The sequence below is a fragment of the Sebastes umbrosus genome, chromosome 10, assembly GCF_015220745.1.
Source record: "Sebastes umbrosus isolate fSebUmb1 chromosome 10, fSebUmb1.pri, whole genome shotgun sequence".
NCBI classification, from domain to species: Eukaryota; Metazoa; Chordata; class Actinopteri; order Perciformes; family Sebastidae; genus Sebastes; species Sebastes umbrosus.
Window position 1 is genome coordinate 12,027,627 of NC_051278.1, and position 6,518 is coordinate 12,034,144.

At 36.9% G+C, this 6,518-nt stretch overlaps 1 protein-coding gene across 1 annotated transcript in view; it reads left to right on the top strand.

Moving 5' to 3' along the window:
* Positions 1-43, top strand: part of LOC119495428 (regulator of microtubule dynamics protein 2) — a 48,849-nt gene extending 48,806 nt beyond the window's left edge. The window contains exon 12 of the transcript XR_005208485.1: positions 7-43. The gene's annotated coding sequence lies outside the window, so the exon portion shown is untranslated. The remainder of the gene's footprint in view (positions 1-6) is intronic.
* Positions 44-6,518: the final 6,475 nt, after the last annotated feature.

Below are 6,518 nucleotides of genomic sequence, written 5' to 3' on the forward strand. Positions count from 1 at the left end.
GTGTGCGTGTGTGTGTGTGTGTGTGTGTGTGTGTGTGTGTGTGCGTGTGCGCGCGTGCGTGTGTGCACCCTGGCTTTGTTACAGTGGGCAGGTTTGTTGCAAAGGGTGTCACCTCCTTCACCTCCTCCTACCATCACCTCCTCCTCCCTCTCTCAGTGTACTCTCACCGGCAGCACACGTTATTGTCAGACAGGTAGTAAACGAGCGTTTAAAGCAGAGAAAGATAAAGCTCACCTGAAGTGACTGGATTGTTCGTTTTAAGAGAATAAAGTAGGACCATTATAGATTTAAACTATTTAAATAATAAAGAATAAACACTTTAATAGTAAGTATGAGAAACTTATTTTTGTTATAATAATAATAATAATAATTCTTATTATTAGAATATAATATATCATATATCATAATATATACATTAATATAATTATTATTGTTATTATTATTATTATTATAACAAAAATACATTTTTCATACTTACTATTAAAGTGTTTATTCTTTATTATTTAAATAGTTTATTATTTAAATAATAATGATTATTATTATTATTATATAATATATAATATAATAATATATATATTAATATAATATCATAATTATTATTTTTATGAAGGGGGTATTATTGGTGTTGGTAATATATTGGTATGAGTATTTCTCCATGTGCATCTTCTTTGAGTTAACTATTTTAAAGCAAACATAATCGTTAGTAGGCTATAGTGGTATTATTATTATTACTATTATTAGCTTGTTGTTATTATTATTGTTATTTTTATAAGCAATATGAACATGCAGGTTCCTCAGCAGTTTGTTGAAGTCTTGTAACAACGTGTGTCGCTGCCTGAGGGAAGAAACACCAGGTCGACGGAGTTCAAACTGATTAAAATAAATTATACACCTCGAATCACAATGTAAACATCAATTTATAACTGCTGCTTTGACGTAGGTGTGACGATGCGATGTTTTCTTTTGAGGGTTTTTTTTTAACACCGCAATTTAGCCTTTTTTTTTTTTTTTTTTAAATGAGATTAAAAATCATAATTAAGCTCTTCTTTTCTTTTTCTGTTTTTGTGCAGGCCTAAATATTTTTTTTGGTTTCAGTGTTATGGTTTTATTTATTTATGTATTTATTTATTCATTTTTATTTTTTTTAGTTATTTGTTTGTTTGTTTATTTATTCATTTATTTATTTGTTTTCGCTATACTCTACTTATTCCCCTCAGAGCAGCATTATATCTGCTGTAATGAAAAGAAAAGAAGCTTAAAATTACACACATTGTAGTGTTTTCTGTGTTTCCTCTGATGCCAAAGTTGTTTTTTCAATGACATTAATAATTGAGGGTGCGTTTTCCTATCAAGCCACCAGGAGGAGGCGAACCTCGTCTTCTAACTCATTAATTTTCCCTAATTAACAAGCTGCTCATCAGACAGGTTCCTGCACAACCCCTGCAGGCTGCAGCCTCACAATTAACTCTTCATTCTCTATAATAAAAAACAATACTCCATGTAGGAGGCTGTTTGGAAATTTGGAAATGCACTTAATCAAGGCAGATATAATAATAATAATAATAATAATCTGTTTACAGTTTAAATCAAGTCAAGGCTGGATGATAATAGTGGTTGTTATGTGTCTCTCGGGGGTTCAGACCTGCATCAACATCATCATCCTCATCATCATCATCATCATTTAGAGAACATTCATTTACGTGTATTTGTTTTTGGTTTAGTAGTTTTTCCTTCAGTGTTCAGATGATATTTGTGTCTCTGTCCTCTGCTCTGCTCAGGTCTGCTCTGGTCTGGTCTGGTCTGATCTGGTCTGGTCTGGTCTGGTCTGCTCTGGTCTGGTCTGATCTGGTCTGGTCTGGTCTGATCTGGTCTGGTCTGGTCTGGTCTGGTCTGGTCTGGTCTGGTCTGGTCTGGTCTGATCTGGTCTGATCTGGTCTGGTCTGGTCTGGTCTGGTCTGATCTGGTCTGGTCTGGTCTGGTCTGATCTGGTCTGGTCTGGTCTGGTCTGGTCTAGTCTGATCTGGTCTGATCTGGTCTGCTCTGGTCTGGTCTGGTCTGGTCTGCTCTGCTCTGGTCTGGTCTGGTCTGGTCTGGTCTGCTCAGGTCTGGTCTGGTCTGGTCTGGTTGTGATGTGGTTCGGGGATCCGGGTTCAGTACCTCGGACAGCGGCTCAGATAAACGCATTCATGTCCTCTGACCCCCCAACACAAACACAAACCACCGTCACATGTCATGCTGCTGATTATGTGTTTTTGTTTAAAAAAGTAAAATAATATATAATAAAATTAAATAATTAAAAATGTAAAATATATTATTTTAAATAAATAAAATTAAAAAATAAATCTCTCTGATACGCTGAGTACCAGAATACATTGTAGTATCCTAATTTACTCAGAACATAATGATCTTATTGTACTTAATAGAATATTTTTGACTTCTATAATATCATCATAACCTATAGAAATGATGTGCTTTATGTCAGTTTATTATTTAAAATTAATGATGATAATGATGATAATAATTATAATAATAATAACAACAACAACAACAACAACAACAACAACAACAACAATAATAATAATAATGATAATAATAATAATTTGCAACATTTTATATATATTTTATATATATAAAACAACAATAATAATGAAAATAACTTGCAACGCTTTATATATATATATAAATCGTGATTGCATCCAGAAGACGTTGCAAAGTTGTCCTTTTAAAGAACATTCATAGCAGCAGATTATTCACAATGCTTTTAAATTCAAATATAAATGTAACCATATTATAAATAAATATTATATCACGAAATCTTCATAATATAATATGGTTACATTTATATTTTTATTTTAGTTTAAAAAAATCACAGAATTATAAATGAAGTTCTACCCTGTTTCAAGATAGATAGATAGATAGATAGATAGATAGATAGATAGATAGATAGATAGATAGATAGATTTAAGTAAAGTGAATGTAAAGCACACAGACACTTACAGCGTCAGGTCCCTCCAGTTGTCCTCCCCTTGGTGAACTTGTGATCTGTCTTTATTCCAGTAGTGAATGGATCTATGAGGGTGGAGGAGAGCTGGTGAATGAACAACTGGTCCCAGCCTCCTTTACCGGCAGCATCCAGCTATTAGACCAAACCCCAGCAGGTCCGCCTGCCTTTTAATCCACATGGTCGTTGGGTAAAAAACATGCTGGATTTTACTCAGATCCTCTCATTGGACCAAATAATTAAATTTTTGGTAACCTGTAATTACTGAAACTATATTATCTATAGCTGATAATTCATTAACTGATGGAAAATTGCTAACAAAATTATATTAATTTGCATTTATCTGATCCAGTGTGTGTGTGTGTAGTGGTCAGTGGTCAAACTAGTGATCCTGAACATCCCATGGTCATAAGACCTTTGTTAACTCAGTAAGTCTTTGGTTAAAAAGACCACACACTCTGTGCTTGAGCGGTCATAATATATTCACTCCACATTTTACGGATCAAAATCTCTTCTTTTTATATTATTCCTGGGGGCTAAATCATTTCCCACTACCTTACATTTCTTATTATTGTTAAAAGACAAGATGGGAAAACTTTGCTTTGTCTGATAAAAGTGGGACATCATCATTCTAATTCACAGATAAGCCTAAAAATGATAATAATAATAATATAGCATCCTCCATTTGTAGCCTTCATTTTATTCCCATATGAAATTTGATACTAGAAGACTATCCAAAGAAATGATTTGTTCTTATTGTCTTTTCTTCCACTATTTGTCAGCTGTATATCTGTATAGAGGCAGATGACCAATTAGACCACTGTAGTATATCAGAATCTCATTTTAAATCAATTTTAGATGTTAGATACCAGTGGAGCTTCATGCATAGACTCAATAAGCTCTGTTTCTGTGCAAGACTCCTAAATATAGCCCCTTAAACCCACATTTGTTTGTGTTTGGATGCCGAGTCTTAGTAGGTAATCCCCTCAAAGGTGCAGTTAGGTGTCTTTAGCTGCAGAACAAGCTGTAGGGTAGACGGGCCCACACAGCGGCCTCTGCCTTGGGTCCTCACTGCTAGTAAGTTCAGTTTCAACACCGTGTTTCCCTTCCCGCTTGACTGACAGCTCAATTGCTCATCGCGTGTGAGTGAGCATGGAGGTCAGGGAGGAGCTCAGGAAGGAGTGTACAGGTGATGATGTGCTCAGATGGTAAAGGTACAGTTACAGTGTACAGTTCCTACCTGGCAGGGCAGCGATCACGGCTGATTCCAACAGCATTTCTCACATTCAGAGCATAGTTTGGTACAGGGGGAAATCAGACTAAGTCATATCAGGAAGTTAGGTCATCCACAAACAGGAATGATGAATGAAACAAGCCATTACTTTGATTTATGCCTGTTATTAGTGGAAGCATGCACAGGACCTCGGAAGAGCTGCGCGCCTTTTACAGCACTTACGGGGCTTATCTGACTCTCCGAATCAATGCTGTGAACTTCTGGGGAAAACAGAGGAACAGAGGGGGGAGGCCCAAGGCTATTCTAAAGGTGCTGAGCAGTCACGCACATGTGCTTCATCATAGGGGTGACAACTGAATGTAAAGCCACTGACAACTTCACTAAACACAGGTCTACCTCCGTGTGCTTGGCATGGTTAGGCACAGAATAGAGCTGCTAACCCGCCTAGATTTGGTTAAGCTTTTTAGGCAGATGCTGACCTGCCAGGGAGGTTCTTAAACAAAATGCACACATTTAGGCTAAATAGACAGATAAAATGTATTGACAAAATGCATATTTAAGACAAAAAAATTGAAAAAAATATGTAAGTTAATTTAATTTAAATTTACCCTTTAATTTAACACTAAAAGTGCACCTAAATTAGCTTGATATGTTGAGATTTCAGATGATAGATATTTTTATTTATGCATGCACTGAAGTCCAATGCAAGAAGAACATGAATGAACAGGGTGTGCATAGTTATATAGTGGAACAATGACCATTTTTCTAATCATGTAACAGGTTTATAAAATGAACAATGAATATTGCATTGTTTCAGAAGAGGCAAAGAAAGGTAATAAGTGATATGTATTTTATAAACAACTTTAAACACGTTAGGGACTTTGAGTAGAAAACCAAAACACAATATAACACTTCACGGAAAAGGACTTTATCTCTGCAATAACTAACCAACTAACCAACTAACTAACTAACTCACGGGTAGAGACATAAGGAGAGTTAACAGTTACTAACAACGTCTGGCAGTCAGTGAATTGATATGAGATTTCAGAGCAATAAGACGACTGTCAGGGCTCCAAAAGTGCCAAACCATTTGTATAAAACTACAAGTGCATTGGTCAAGAACGATGCAAAATGATTTAAAGCTGCACTCATCAATAATTTGATATTAACAAAGGATCAAATGACTATGTGTCATGTGAGAGGTGTTACTTGTAGTGACAACCCAATACAAAGTGTTTTAGCATCCAGCTTTGCTGTGAATTGTGGTGAGCGTAGTTCAAACGCGGTGTCGCAAGCAGCTTTCCTCCGCCGGGAAAAGACATTCGGTGTAGCGCTATTGCCTTCTGAGTGGAAACGGTATAGGGCTTATACATACTGTACAGTGCCAGAAACGTATTGAAGTAACGGAAAGGGAAAGAAAAGTGTGAAAAATTGCCATAAATGCGAGAGAACTGTGACCCCGGGACGAAACTGGGAGAGGGCAATGAAAAACATGAGTCTCCCAGTAATATCGGGAGGGTTGGCAAGTATGTGTGTAAGAATTGTTTTGCTATAGCAGGTTTGCCATAATGACTTTACGGTGACAATATGTCTATGCTCAGATTGTTCCGCTGCACCTAAGTGGCTAAAAAATCAATAATGCTGCTTTAAAGTACAGAAAAGTTCCCTGAGCTAGCAAATGTTAGTATACCTTACTAACTGGAACATTTCATCATCTTAGGCAGCTAATAGCACAAGCACTTCTTTGTTCTGCTGCCCCCAAGCTGCCAAAAAAACAGACCAAAAAAAGCCAAAACCAGATAAATGAAGTTGAAATGAAGCATCAGGGATATGACAAGAACGCTACATGAACCGTATATAATGAGTAATGAGCATTCAGCTTAATATGACCCACCACTGTGGCAGTTTGTGATTCAAGGATAAAGCCCTTTTTCATGAGGTGTTTACATTATTTTGTCATCCGCTTCTGTGGTTTTACCATCTGTAACAGTTAACAGACAGGAAAATAAACGTACAAATAGACAAGTGCATACACACACACATGCAGAAACACACAGACACACACATCAGGATTGTCCGTACGGCCCCGTCTTGTTAATTACTTTCCATTAGAGATGAATCAACCTGCCGCCGTGTGATTGGTCTGACTACCACCAAACCGAACTGTCATCTGGCTTGGCGGTGAATCAGCAAGAGTTGAGCGCCGGGGCAAACCCTTTTACTTTGGTCCGACCGCGAGCGCCTCATTACGACTGAATGACCCCAGTGACTCCAAATGTCATA